Consider the following 16,320-nt stretch of genomic DNA (forward strand, 5'->3'; position numbering starts at 1 on the left):
GCGCCAAAGTAATGAGTGTAAAAACCGTACATGTCCCTGACTTGTACTGTTTTTCATCTCAATCCAAACACAATTCGCAAATGTTTGTTTACAAGCACAGCGTTAGTCTCGTGTGTGTATTTATGCCGTTTTAGTCATCTTCTAACAGTTTTAAATACGTAAAAATGTCATCCAGTGATAGTGAAGGAGCAGATAATCATAGTAGTGGTAGCAGGAAAAGAAAAAGGAATGTGGATGGTTGGAAACACAACAAAATAAAAATAGCACGCTTGCAAGGTCAGGCGTATGTTTCTAGCAAAGGAAGCAAAGACTGTAGGACCTCCATGCAGGTAAGTTACCATTTTTGCTTAAACATTAAAATAAGTTTAATATTTTCTAAGCTGCAAAAAAAATGTATGCAGCAGTTCACTGAGGATGAAAAAAACGCTATAATGGTTAAATTACACGACGGTAAGCCAAAAAACGAACAAGACACGACACATACTTGCAAGGACTTATGGTAGCAAATCCCATTCAGAGACACAGAGTAAGAGGTACTTCACCTAAGGAAGAAAGAAAATCTAATTTTTCATACTTTGTTATGAATCAATCAAATCGAATTTCCGTTTGCAAGCAGGCATTTATGAGTCTTCATGCCGTATCACATTGGCAAGTTCAGCGATTAAACAACCTACTTCTAGCAGGAAAATCTCCAAAGGATTTAAGGGGCCGGCATAACAATAGACCCCGTGCAATATGTGACGAGTGGATTGCAAAAATTAAAGAGCATGTTGTCAATTTAGACGCCGCCGGTCATTATATTGTTAGTTTATAAGTATTTTTGTTAAATCAGAATAAGTTCCATTTATTTTTTTTTGTTTCAGAACTCTTAGAATTTTTTCCATTTCAATCTTTCACACACTCTGTGCGGTTTTACAAATTCCATATGTTTATTTCAATTTATGACTTCCGTGTTCTTTCTGTTTTCGCCTGTCACCCTAATTTTTAAGTTATTTAATACGTGACTAGGCAAAGGAGCCGCTTGCATGCGGTCCTTTGCGCTAATATTGCAGCCCATATGGTTGCAATAAATGTTCTTAGTTTTAGGGTGTTAATTAGTCAATTTTTTAGTTTTCAAGCAGTCACATTTCGCCTACAATCGAAGTAGGTTGACTCAAAAGTTGGTAGTGCTCAATTTACATTAAAGGGTGTTGTAATTTTGTAAATAATTGTACATAAATTTGTGTTATGAAATAAATAGTACCTGTATAAGGTTCTGTGTAAATGAAGATTTACAACCTCGTTTACAACAAAAGGTTTAGCTCGCGAACCAGTCATCAAAATAACAGTAAGTACATGCAATTCCTTCCTTAAATTACGTCTAAAGTAACAGGAAATTCAGGTGGCTTGGTATGCCTGCTTATAGGTGTACCCTGACGATTTAACATTACAAAAGTGATAAATGCAAAGTCATGATCATCAGAAACTATTCGTTGTACTGCAAAATTATCAGGATGCTTATGGTGGATGTATACGTATCCTGCTTGATGATTGTTTGATCTTATACTGATACTTTTGTCGGAAATACTATATTGTACTAAAGGATTCCATGCATCCCCAGGGATGTTCGGCGACGACTGGAATGCACGACGAACGGGGTACATGTGAAAATTAATGTACATTGTTAAAAGGTTAGAATGAGCACTCCAATCATTTAGCAATTATACACAGTGACTTTGCTGTGCCCTGTTTTCTGAGCATTTAACTCCCCCATCATATTTCTGGTAATGTTTAGTAAATATTAAATTAGATTCAAGCAATATCATTATTCACAATTAATTAATAATTATACTTACCTGTTCTTTCTTACTAGGCACTTGTTCCTTCGCATACTTAGCATTTAGTATCAAGTTTAAGCTAGGCTTAGTCATTAAGTACTTATCTGAAATTTCATGACATTCTTATTTCTTGTGTAACCTTTAGTGGACCGATAATTGATTTATATAAAAAATAACTTTAGGCATCTATGGGTGCGTCGGGTACAAAATCTAGACTCTTAGGAAATTCCAAAAGATACAGAAGATGAGAGAACAAATATTTATTCGCTGTAAAAATGGAAAAACAAAACAACCAAAACACTATTCAAAATCTACTTAAATGAATAGCCTATACTACTGCGAACAGGAACAATAAAAAAGTATGGTGTACCTAATTATATAAGTATGAAAATTTGTTTTAAAATTGAAGATAAACACAAATAATTTGTTTATGTGTTCATGGCTAAATAAACACGCGAAAAATCCACATAATTTCAACAATCATTTTTTACCAAGCATTAAACATTCAATGCAAATACTTAAAATAAAATAAATAAATTCTCTTAAAACGAGGTAAAAAGTAAGTGTACATACTAACCATTAATTGTGTTTTCAAATTATCCTCCTTCCAAAGAGATAGATTGGCTTAAAATTTTAATTGGTCTCCAATGGGTGTCATGATTGCTTCAATGTCTTGATCCCGTAGCATTTGCAGCGCAATGATGTCGATACGAGCATCTGTGTCCATAATTCAAACACATTAGTTCGATTGCAAAAATGCAACCAAAAGATTAGCTTCGGGATTAACATATGCAAAAAGTTTGCCAATGACCATAACAAAATCGTTTCATGAAATAGGTACAGAAAAAAATTTTTACTTACCAGAAAAAGCTGTCACATATTCCAATAAACCCCACTTCACTAATAGGTCACTTGTATACTGATCCATTTTAACATTTATTTTAAAAACTGATTAGTTAATGCACCTTAAACATCACAGAACTCCTTTAACTAAAGTAGGAATTAAAATTCAAGAGTTTCGAGACTGAAAATTCAGCAAAACGTTACTAAAGACTATCCATTTGTACTGATAAATTATGCGTATAGCACGTAATGTTCCACATATAATGATTTCTTCTCATTAGCGATGGCGAAGTAATATTACATCCCGGAAATTTAACAATGTACCTACAGTCTAAACGGTCTTAGGTGTGTAATCAAACATTCTTCGAGTATGATTATTTTCCGCTGATCTGGCGTATATACTGGGAATTGGCGTCGCATGTAAATACGACTTAACGCTTAACTTTATAGGAAATCCGATATTTTCACGCTCTATATCAACCAAGATTGTAGGTAGGTATTTTGTGTTTATTGCAACAAAATCATATAGCTACATTACGTGTTTATGGATAGTTGATCGTTGATCAATCAATACCAAATTCAAATTCCATCACATCAATAAAATACCTACATAATAAGTTGATAACGAATAACGATGAAACTCAATAATCAAAATGGTACATTATAATAATAGACTGATACCTTATTCGTATTGAAATGTTTTACCTAACTTCCTAACTTTAATACAAAAATAACAGTACAGCTGGCGAAATGTTAGTTTTTTCATAATAAGTGTGTGACGTCATGCTTTATCGTGATCGCTTCTTCTACAATTATGGGTATGATGTGTTAATAAATCAATCCCAAATTATAAAATAGAATATTGGTTCCCGGAATGATATGTTCTCATTTAAAGGTTGAATTAATTTCCTTCTTGGTTGGTACAGCTTTGGTTTCCTGATAAACTTATTTTACGAATTGCTATTTTAGGTTACCTATTGATAATTTAATACGCTACGCTTAATTTAACATAATGCCAAAATCCCATTTTTCTCCGTGTGCACAATCTTTTTCTTGTGAAATATCCAGAATTGCAGAATTGTGTGAAATACGAATTTTACCTAACATATTATAATGAAAATTACAATCTCAGGTTTGGAAGGCCGCAAGTTGAAGTAGATGCTCACTCACCGCCTGTATTCGTAGCTAGTAATGCCAGCACTTCTATAAATAGCACTCCAACACATTTGGTAATAATTTAGAATTATTCTTATGGCATGTGATATACTTAAAATATTTTATCTTTAGGTACCGCAAAAACCAAAACGAAAGCGAGATGCAGATTTACAAACTAAATTTTTGAAAGTATCAACGTCGGCACTTGAATCTTTAAGTAACAAACCAGCTAAAAGTGAAAAGGATCAGAATGAAACGTTCTGCGACCACCTTGATACACAACTACGACTAATAAAAAATCAAATAACACTTAGGCAGTTAAAGCGTGAAATTATAACATGTGTTTTTGATGTGTTGGATAGGTACTGAGCAATAAAACTACCACTTTTTAGTTTTTAACAAATAAATTACTTAACTAAATCATATTCCGTTGCACTTCTATTGCACCCACACCATTAAAGTATGCTGCAAACTCGTCTCGTATTTGCATGGCGGGTGCTGAAGGGCGATTCCCACTTTGCCTTTGTAATCCTTCAAGGGGCACTTTATTATTAGTATTACTGTTAGTATTAATATCAATTTTATATAAGGCAATTATGTAAAGCACAGCATGCTAGTGCGATATCTCTTACTTTAGTAGGAGCTAAATTAATTTTTCCTAGCAAGATTCTAAACCTGTTAGCAAGAATGCCAAAGGAATTTTCTACAATTCTTCTTGCTCTACTTAACCTATAATTAAAAATTGCTTGAATATCGGTTAAACCCCTAAATGGGTATGGTTTAAGTAGATACATTTTCAGGGGAAAAGCAGCGTCTGATATAATGACATATGGCACAGGCTTTGCACAGCCAGGTAGAGGCTTAGGAGAAGGTATGTTTCGACAATTACTTTCCAAAAACCTATATAAACTACTTTGTGTAAACACACCCCCATCTGATACCCTGCCGTTAGTACCAACACTGATATATATGAAGCGATACTTGGCATCAGTTAAAGCAAGCAATACGATGCTGTTGAACCCCTTATAATTATAGAACATAGAACCAGCACTTAATGGTGCTGAAAATGCAATGTGTTTCCCATCGAGGGCTCCAATCGTATTTGGAATTTGCCACAGGTGATAAAAGTCATCTGCTATCTGTTGCCATTCTTCTTATGTAGCAGGCATCTGAAAAAAAGTTGATACATTTGTGGATCCAGTAAGTACGTAAGAATTATAAAACATACCCTAATGTAATCGTTGACTAATGTGGAATAAATTACTCTACAAACTTCTGGTATGAACTGGGCAATAGTTGATTCATGTACACGTGTTGAATACATTAAATTGCGATATGTTTCGCCACTTGCTAGGTAGCGTAGAGTAATCATTAGCTTATGTTTTGCGGGAATACAGTCTCTCATAACAGTGTCTTCTTTTGATATGTAATGTTCTATTTTTGAAAGTAATTTTAAAAAGGACTCACTGGTCATTCGTAAATAGTTTTGAAATGTTTCAGGATGTTCAACTAATAGCTCATTATTTACTAAATTCATGATTCCTCTTGCATTTCGCCTTGCTACCCAGGGACGTACCCAATACTTTCGATTTCGTTTTTTTCTTCTATAATTTAATATCACTAGAGCTGCAGCAATAGTTGTTATAACAGCAGCCAGGGGGGCTCTTACTAAAGAAGCAAAGTCCCTTTCTTCTAACGTTGTTTCGTTAGCAGCATTTGCTGCTATACGTAAACGACGGTTTGCTATATCTTGATCCTTCCCCATTTTTAAATTATGCTCAAATGGCCTTTATGTCTCTTTACACTTTAGGTGATAGTAGTCTGAAAAAAGCAAAAGTATATTATAACATCACTTTAGCAATATTGTATTATGGCTTACCTGAAGTTTATAGCTGCACAGTACGAATTTTAAACATAAGAAGATAGCAATTAACAAATAAACAAAATGTAACAACACCACAACTGCTTCAGGCTTCGTAAAAATGAAAGGTGAAAAGTGGCGGCAATTATACAAATAACACCAGCTGGAGGCCGTGTCTCAGTTACCGTTTCGACGATTTGCAATGTTGTCAAGCGTAGCACGACTGCTTTCTGAATTAAAATTATGTACATAATAATAATTTCCTATTATAAGAATCAATGCATAAATTCAATTGGCGTATTTCTTATTATGTACTGACATAATAATAAATGCGTAATTAAAATTATGCGTAGACATAATAATAATTCTGGTAATTCTTATTATGTCATGACATAAATGTAATTAATTTTTCTTCTGTTTTTTTAAATTGTAACCAATTTATATATTAAATAGTAAAATGGCGTGCCATAGATGCACGCAAAGGATTCAAACGTGTCGCAAATTTACCAATTTTGAGCACTTTTCTAATCGAACGTAAATAAATATTTCGATGAATGAAGGAAAATTCCTTAAAATCGCAAAGGGAATACAAAAGTCCCGAAAAATGCACAAAACGAAACAATTTTAAATTTCGCAAAGTGTAAAAGTAGTATCGCTAAATATGTCGCTCATCCGGAAGAAAAGTGACGCAAATAAAAAAACTGCATTATTGGAAAACGCGATTTAAGATTTAAAGTTTTTATCTCCATAGATATAACTGTTATTTTTTTATGCTTAGTATTATAAACTTGAAATTTAAAATGAAAGATCCTACCCTCCCAAGCTTTTGTATTATACTGAAACATAAGTACTCGGAAAAGAATAACGGGCTTAAAAATTTTTTTCTACCACCGATTTGAATTGTGTCACTTTTCTTGTGAAAATTTTTGTAATTATCAGTGAAACGTGAACCAAACAAAGATAATTTTGAAATTAAATTTATTATTTCATAAAGATAATAAAAAAAATTTATAATGCCTCAAAAAATGACTTGTAGCTGGCTGGTACGGGCTTGAATTTTCTTTTAAATAATGATAATAGTCCACTCTTTTTATCTGTAATACCAACCTTCCGAGTATAAGCATTTTTTAATTCTACTTCTTTATTTTTCTTCCTCCGGTTTAAAGTCATTATTTGAAAATCGTCTTGTAGGTAACTAGTTTTATATAATATTGTCCTGGAGAATCTTTCGTAACCTTGAACACTTTCACTTCAGATTTCTTTACTGTATCTCCATTAGCGTTTTTTGGGAATACGTTGAATCCAATGTCAGCAGCCAACTGCTTTAGATCAAAAATATCCTTGTGGCATAATTCTTCTACTATATACGGCTCACCTGACTTTTTTGCGCTTCTTATAAGAGTCACATACTGATCTGGTATGTATACTGGACCGGATCGTTTTGACCTTTTTACTTGACGCTCTATCAAAGAATGTGCACTGTCGCCCTCATTTTGTGTATGGCCTGTAAGGTATTTGTGAGTTATGCTTTCCAAGAATCCAAAATGTTGGACGGCATACATGTATGCAGCTATCATGAAACGGTTTTTTTGTTGTCCAGCACAGTTGTCGGAAAAAAATGTAATACCTATTTCTGTTGCCAATTCTGTTATCTTCCAGACTACTCTCATTTTTTTTAATACTGTCCAAATATTTTAAAATACAGATTCCTATTTCGTGTGAGCTTCCCCCTCGTGCCATACATAACATTGCACATCCTTACTTTTTATGTCCCATATAGTCAAGTTCATAACATTCAGTTTTGAAACATAATAAAATGAACTTGCATCCCCTGAAGGACAAGGTAAAACGGTCAACCTAAAAATGCTCCACCTGCGGTGTCGCATTTTTATTAGTTGCCAGTTTTTCTCGTCTAATTGCTAGGCAACAGATTTTCATTACCTAAACAACCCAAATTTACTCGGTAAAATACAAACCTCTTGTGCAATTATAAGTGACAATTCAGCTCATGTATAAAAAATCGCATAAGCCGCAGTGCAATTGTCACTTTGACAGCGGCAAAAGTTACCTGCAACTTTTCCAGCGACAAATGCACTAGTGGTTTTTTCACTATTCATTTTCGAACCAATTATCGCATTATCCTTTCCCATTATGACTAGTTTGACGTCTGTCAATAATTGATTAGTTGGTGAATTTCTTGTTCGTTAAATTGTCCTGCCGAATTACACTCGAGGTTTGTATTTAAACCGAGTAAATTTGGGTTGTTGCAATTCAAATATGTTTCCATTTAGCAATTGAACTCGAAAAACTGTCAACCTAAAAATGCTCCACCTTCGGTGTCGTATTTTTATTAGTTGACAGTTTTTCTCGTCTAATTGCTAGGCAACAGATTTTCATTACCTTAACAACCCAAATTTACTCGGTAAAATTCAAACCTCTTGTGCAATTATAAGTGAAAATGATTGAACTTTTATCAACATTTTCTTCTCTCGCAATAACTTTCCATTGATTGTTATCGTTTTCTTTATTATCCTGCTGTACTATTCGTTGCTTACTTAATTTAAGGATAAGGAGACTTCTACTGCTGTAGTTGGACAACTAAAAATATAATGTTTTGTTTTTAGAATGTGTCACAAAACTAAATAATTTTCAGAAAAAACAAACAAATGTGCAAATGTTAGTAGTTAGTAAGTATGATTTTGAGATGTTTTAACGGGCTAACTAAATTAATAGAAATTTTGTGTTGTGCCACTTTTCTTCCGGATGAGCGATGTGTCAAAAGGAAGCGAAAATTAGAAAAAAAAAGGAGACAACGGCACGCGGTGTTCCCAAGCGGTCACCCATCCAAGTACTGACCGCGCCCGACGTTGCTTAACTTCGGTGATCGGACGAGAACCGGTGTTTTCAACGTGGTATGGCCGTTGTCGAGAAATATGGTGATCTAAGGGAAACAATTCCAGAAATTATTCCTCAGAAGAAGAACAAAGAGATGCACGCAAAGGATTCAAACGTGTCGCAAATTTACCAATTTTGAGCACTTTTCTAATCGAACGTAAATAAATAAAATATTTCGATGAATGAAGGAGAGTTCCTTAAAATCGCAAAGGGAATACAAAAGTCTCGAAAAATGCACAAAACGAAACAATTTTAAATTTCCCAAAGTGTAAAAGTGGTATCGCTAAATAGGGTAAAACCACCAATTGTTGGCACTTTTTCACTGATTGGCACTTGCCTTGAATTAAACTTTTTTTTAAACGAAGTGCTAAATATAGTTAATAAACATTACTGCTAGCATGAAGCTGCAACCATGTTGAATATTCCTGCACAATATTGCAACACTGGTATTAAACATAACCTTTTTAACGTGAAGTGTTTTGGCGCGCGTCCTGAAGAAAAGGTAAAATTTCACTTTTTGTAAGAAAGTTAGATTGCTTAGTAACGCGAAATTTTAATAATCAGTAATTTTGTGACTTGAATGTCGTGCGAGTAGGTGTGCAAATATTGGTGCTCTGCGTTAAATAAAGCTGTTGGTGAAGTTTGACATAATTAAACGTTCTTTCGCGCTTGTTAACGCGACATTAACGACACATAAGCCATAAGGTAGTCAAATATCCTTTAAAGTGGCCGGAAGATTGAGTTTAAAGTGGCAAAACTGGAAGTGAAACCCATTAAAATTGTATACGTTCAACTAATAACCTCGGCTAAAACGTAAAGTGTGTGTACATTTGCAAGTCTTGTTTGTTGATAAGCACCTATCTATTAACGTTGACATGCCAGATACCAGGACAAAGCGTCTTGCTGAGGAAGCTCCTGAATCCGAGCTGATATCAAGAATCACGATTAGCGTCACCAAATCTATCGAGGAGATGTTTAATAAAAAATGGATGAAAAAATAGATGTCATCAGTGCAGCTATAAAAACCCTAACTGTAACTAGTAACGAAACTGTTGGCCGTGTAGCAAAAGTTGAGGCTGACCATGATGCTTTAGAGCAATATACCAGACGGAATAATCTTCGCATCTCAGGAATCTTGGAAACTGCGAACGAGAATTGCGATCAACTCGTCGTACAATTTTTAGAAAACAAGCTGAACATCACTTGCACAGAATTGGATATTGAGAGAACGCATCGTGTTGGGAAACGGCAAGATGGTGTTAAAAGAGCTATAATTGTTAAGTTTGCCTCTTACCGGAAACGAGCCGAAATTTTTGCATCCAAGAAACTATTAAAGAAAACTGGATTCTTAATCAGTGAAGACTTAACTGCTCTTCGATATCAGTTGTATAAACAGTATTGTGAAATATACGCTAAACCAAATGTGTGGACAACCGACGGCCGTATCCATTACATCGATAAAAACAACTCGCATCAAATACTGAAGCCTTTGGACTACATTATTAAAAAATAGTTTTCTTGTCTCGGAATACTAAGGAAAAACAGTTTGCTGCTCCTTCTTTGATTTTGGTTATATAACGTTCAGATGCGACGAACTTCCCCCTTCGCTCGTGCACAACCGGTACCTTAAAAGATGAAAGCACAATATTATTTCAAGTTCCTTTAATGGATGACTAATTATATAATTGTACAATTCAATTCACAAAGTAAACGGTCGGTCGGTCTCTCGGGCGTCACCAAGACTTCACTCAGCACCCCCGAAGTCTTGGGAAAAGGGGCGGTGCGGTCTTCGCGGACGGGGTGGAAAGCCTCCGGGTATCCTCTAGTGGAGAACGGAATAACCAGGGATCGGTCAGGGTTCACCACAAAATGGCGGCGGTCACTTCCGGATTACCTAAAACAAAATATGGCCGACGGCCCTGACGGTAAATTTCCTAAAGGGAATAAAGCAATAAAGCACAAATCAATTAGCGGTGTCTAGGGGAACGAAAAGCGGAAAAAACAAGGAGAACAGAATATACTTCCCCCCCTTTAATCAACGTAATTGAAAATTAAGCGCTTACCTTGGTTAAGTAACGGTGATATTAATTAAACGGTGGTAACACTATCGATAGAAAATACGGTAAGCTTAAGGCGGTAATGAAACTTAGCGGAACGGGGTAAAAGTTACGGTAGGTGAAAAAAAAAAGGTAAACTCAAAACGGTAGTCAAACGGAAAGGATAACGGATTGACTTACGGTCGCTCAAACGGTAAAAGGGTAAAGCAAAAGGGGTTCGGTGGATTCGGAATGATACGGTTTCGCAAATTAGAAAAATCAAAAGGCGTACTTACAACTCGAAAGTATGAAGCAGAAAAGATACTTCCCAAACTGAGTGTTTCCTTTTAAAGGAAAACCCATTTTGGTAGAAGTGGAACATGGAATTCCCAAAGCCTCGCTGCATTCGCACCGAGCGGTGTAGAAAATAATCGGTTTTTAATTAATTGCGACTCCTGTGGTTATCTTAAAAATCTGGGACAACTTGCAAACAATTAGAAAAATTACAGCGCCTCTGTGGACACCTCTCTCGACGGTTTCTGACACGGTTTACTACTGCCCATTAACATGGCATTAATTAACAGCGCTTACCTAATTAAGCGTAATCAAACCTAAGTACTCATAAATCCAATCTGCAACTAAGCTCCCTTGGACTTTTTCTTCTCAAACGGCGCTATCGCTTTAACACTCTTATCGCAACATGCAGGCATACGGACGGGACTGCAAAACTTGTAAACAACTCGATTTGAACTCGTTCTATCCTTGATTTTACTTATTATGGAAATCTAAAACATCTTATAAATAATTAACGGCGCTGAAACCAAAGAATATTAATTGTCCCTCATCTTCGCCAGGACAACATCCTTCGGTGGTTACAAAAATAATTCCAAAATTCCAACAGGAGCGGTCGTAGGCGGACTAATTAATTACGGTATCTCCATGGCATTGCGGAAAATGCTCAATATCATGGTCTTCTTGCGTAACGAAGCCCAAACCAATCCTTACTATACAGGGTGGTCCTTGTAAACGGCAAACTAAATGGGGAAATTCCGGGTGCTTCGTTACACAGAGACTTCAAGAACATGAACATGACTGATTTTGAACGAGCTGCCTTGCAAGTTGACTGGACATACTGTCACGCCCTTGGGGATATTGACTCTAAAGTAGAATACTTCAATTTGTGTGTCACTGAGTTATTTGATGTATTTGCTCCATTTAGAACTGCTTTAATAACTAGAAAACGGTGCCCTTGGATCACCGATGTAATTCGTGTAATGATGTCGTTACGGGATAAAGCCCTAAAGGAATACAAAGCTAGCTTAAAAGATATTAACGCCAATCTTCAATTATCTAATCGTAAATGGATCGCTTATAAGTCCCTAAGAAATTTTGTTACTGCTTCTATAAGGAGGGAAAAGAGAGCTTACATGGAGCATGTGTTAAAGGTAAATGTGGACAACCCCAAAAAGTTTTGGTCAAATTTGAAAACGCTAGGCGTTCACAGTAACGATCCGGTTGACACAATACCAATTAATTTAAGAAACGCGGAAGATTTAAATAAATATTTTATCAATTCCATTAAAGCTATTCCTCCCAACTATACAACCATGAATGAATTTTCCACGTCAGTTCATCCAAATGTAAAAAATCCATTTAGTCTTGTGTGTGTATCCAAGGACGATGTAGAACGTATCACGTATTCCATTAAATCTAACTCCCCTGGAACTGATAATATAAACACATATATGATACGGTTATGCTTGCCCTTTTGCTTAGACGCACTAACTCATATAATTAATTTTTCTTTTTCAACAAATACTTTTCCTTCGATCTGGAAGCAAGCTAAAATACGTCCAATTCCTAAAGTAGAAGCACCCCAAACATTTTCTGATTTTCGACCAATAAGCATCTTGCCAATGCTATCAAAGATTATTGAGCGTGTTGTACTGAGGCAGTTGCAAAGTTATCTTTTGCAAAATGATCTTTTACCAGTTTCAGCACCTTCTCGTGTTTGCTGGATCTTACGGATGATATGCTTAGAGCGATGGATGAAGGAAAAATAACGTTACTTCTGATGTTGGACTATTCGAAGGCTTTTGATGGACTAAACCATAAAGTGCTGTTGTCTAAGCTATCATACCTGGGTAGTAGTGAATCCGCGGTAGCGTGGTTTGAAAATTACCTAACCGGTCGATGTCAGTACGTTGCGTTGCAAGAGGAGTGTGGAGAAAGTATGTCGTCTTCCATGCAAGTATTTACTGGAGTTCCGCAAGGGTCAATTTTAGGGCCACTTCTTTTCTCCCTGTTTACTTTCGACTTCAGTAGATGTGTGCACCACGGTCGGTACCACAGTTATGCAGACGATAATCAAATTTATTATTCGTTTTATCCAGAGCAGTTTTCAAATACAACTACCTTAATTAATGAAGATCTGCATCGTATATCCGAATGGTCAAGTAACAACTCTCTTATTCTAAATCCATTTAAAACTGTAGGAATGTTAATCGGTAAGAAACATTTGCTTGGGGGAATTAATTCTTCACTAACCGATGTAAATATTGATAGCAACGTAATAAACTTTAAAACCGTTCACAAAAACTTGGGTCTGATACTAGACGAAAATCTTACCTTCACCCCGCATGTAAGTAAGTTGATACAATCCGCGTATGGTCGGCTTCGGTGTCTTTATAAATATAAAAATATTCTTTCACTTTCTGTCAAACGTAAACTTGTTAATTCCCTTGTGTTGTCCCTATTTGATTATTGTGATGTTGTGATGGTCCTTGCTTAAAAAATTCATACTCGTACAGAATCCAAAAAGTTCAAAACGCATGCGTACGTTATGTAAGTAACGTAAATAGGCAAGAACATATCACACCCCATCTCAAGCAATTGAATCTTTACCGAATGAACGATAGGAGGACTATACACTACTTGTGTTTAATTCACAAAATTATAAAATCTGGCGTGCCCCCATACTTACAGTCCAAAATACGTTTTCGGAGAGATTTACATGATCGTCAACTTAGAAATACAAACGATATTCAAATACCTGCAATTGCAAAGCTACAAATCTTCGTTTACATACATGTCTGCATTTTTGTACAATAAGCTGCCTGATGAATACAAATCATTGAATAGCTATCAATTTAAGGGCAAAGTAAAAATTATGATTTACAATGAATAATAATTAGACCTTTAAGTATAGCAAGTTTCTGTTACCTAATCTTTCTATATGTCACCTTCTATATACTTCTTTTAGATATTATGTACACACGTGGAGAAATTTTGTCATTTTTGTCAATCTGTCTTCGTCTAAGATTTCATTTATTTTCTTTTCATGTAGTCTCGTACAACTCAAGTTATTGAAATAGTATACCTTTTTTAGTTTATGTTATTTTCAATCACTATTTTGTAATTGTAAATTGTAATTCTGCTGGTTGGGAAAAACAGCTTACAGCTGGTCTCCGCCAGGATAATAAAGTATTATTATTATTATTATTATTATTATTATTAATTTTTGCAACATTTTGTATTACATTTTGGGTTCTATATGTGTTGTAACGTTTGAGAAGCGAATTGAATTGGACGCTCGGATCCATCAGAAAAAATGTGTGAAATGTAATATCGTATCAATAAAAGGTCGATCATTACTTTTATACATGTAATCAACAGAAATATTTCTGAACCCGCTTTTTACAGGCCAACATCATGTTACACAACAACCAAGTGAAATACGTAAGTACAAGTTACAACACACAAAAATCCTTAAGGCGCGTTTACCTAAACACATAAGTAAAACCTAACTCTACGACACTACATGAAAGTACAGCAGACACAGCATAAGGACTAGCATCTGTAGCAAGGTGTAGGTAACGGTAATTTAGGGTTGTAATGTGCTAAAACCTTACCTGTTTGTATTTCACGTTTTATAGTATCAAATGCAGTACAGCATTGCACATCCCATGAAAATTTGACATTATCGTGAAGCAAACGGTTCAAAGGATACAATACCGTACTTAGATCTGGCAAAAATCTCGCGTAATAATTAACAAGCCCGATAAAGGAACGTAATTCGGTTTTATTTTGAGGAGTTCTCGCATATTGTATTGCATCAATTTTTGTAGGCATTTTGTGTATCCCCCCTTTATCAATAATATAGCCGCAGTATTCTATTTGATCTGCAAGGAATTTGCACTTTTCCATATTGACTCGAATATTGAATTTTTTTAACCGATCTAGAACAGCATCAAGACGTGACAAATGTTCAGAATCATTGCGGCCTGTAATTTTGATATCGTCAATAAAGACAGTAACTCCAGGATTACCTTGTAAAATGTTTTCAACAGCACGCTGCCAAATTGCAGGAGCTGAAGAACTTCCGTACATTAGCCTGTTGCACTGATACAGACCCCTGTATGTATTCAGAGTTAAAAATTTCCTATCTTCATCTCTGACAGTTAAATGAAGGAATGCTTGACTTAAGTCTAGCTTAGTAAATTTCTCACCGCCAGCCATAGATGAAAACAATTCATCGATTGTTGGAAGTGGATGCTCATCGATATGTAAATTTGGGTTTAAGGTAATTTTAAAATCACCGCATAGTCTGACCTTACCATTTGCCTTGGGCACCGGTACAATAGGCGTAGCCCATTCTGAATGGTCAACTTTAGTATGAATACCCTGACTGACCAGGAAATCAATTTCATTATTCACTTTAGGTAATAATGCGAAGGGTATCTTTAATATCAATTTTTGCTTGCAAACCTTTAATTTGACCTATATTATCAGCACAGAAAACTGATTTGTATTTACTAAGGACATTTTGGAGCAAAATATTGACACCTTTAGATGCATTTGAATAAATTTGTGCAATGTTACCTTCGTTGTTTTGTAATGTAATATGAAGACTGCGTATCCATTCACGACCCAGCAATGGCTTTCTTGGAATATTGACCAAATCAAGTATTTTAGCTAATCTTCCAAACCTGACCGAAACTCGAACTAAACCTGCAACATTTAAACATGTATTACAATATGTAGTAAGATTAATATTAGATTTGGTAATTTTCTTCTCGTAAGTAGGAAAGATTGTACGAAAATCGTCTACACTCATCAAAGTCACAGCAGCACCACTGTCTATTTCGAACTTAATGTCTTTGCCTTCGATGTTGACTTCGGTAGTGAATTTCTCCCTGGTATTCAGATCTACGTATAGGATTTTTTCATCTTGGATATCTTGTGTTAATTCCACTTGATTTGTAGTGTTGTTAACTTTTTTGCTGCAAACCCGTTCGATGTGTCCTTTAATTTTGCAAAATGAACACGTAACGTTAATCTTGGAACATCTGTTCGCCAGGTGGTCAGCACTGCCCCAGCGATAGCATTTCCTTGTAGAAGTAGGTTGAGGAATTTGACTTTGAGTATTTGGTTTGCTTTTCCCTACCTTTTTCTTATTTTTGAATGTATGTATGGCATTGACACCGGTTTTGTGCAATTCAGCAGAATCTTTAGCAGCAAGTTCCATTGAGGTAGCAATTTCGATGGCTTTATCAAAAGTTAATTCTCTAGTTTCAAGTAATCTAGCTTGTGTTCTCTCACTACGTAAACCGAAAACAAACTGATTTCGCAATGCAGTTTTGAGGTACTCACCGAACTTGCAGTTTAACGAAAGTTTTTGTAAAGCAGACACATATTCTTGTATGGATTCACC

General features: G+C 35.4%; 1 non-coding gene across 1 annotated transcript; it reads right to left on the reverse strand.

Annotated features, from left to right (window-relative positions):
• Nucleotides 1-8,483: 8,483 nt before the first annotated feature.
• LOC116165199 lies at nucleotides 8,484-8,602 on the reverse strand. The gene has a single exon (XR_004144103.1). It is a non-coding gene; the product is annotated as a 5S ribosomal RNA (ribosomal RNA).
• Nucleotides 8,603-16,320: the final 7,718 nt, after the last annotated feature.

This window comes from Photinus pyralis, unplaced genomic scaffold (assembly GCF_008802855.1).
Source record: "Photinus pyralis isolate 1611_PpyrPB1 unplaced genomic scaffold, Ppyr1.3 Ppyr1.4_LG2, whole genome shotgun sequence".
Classification (NCBI taxonomy): Eukaryota; Metazoa; Arthropoda; class Insecta; order Coleoptera; family Lampyridae; genus Photinus; species Photinus pyralis.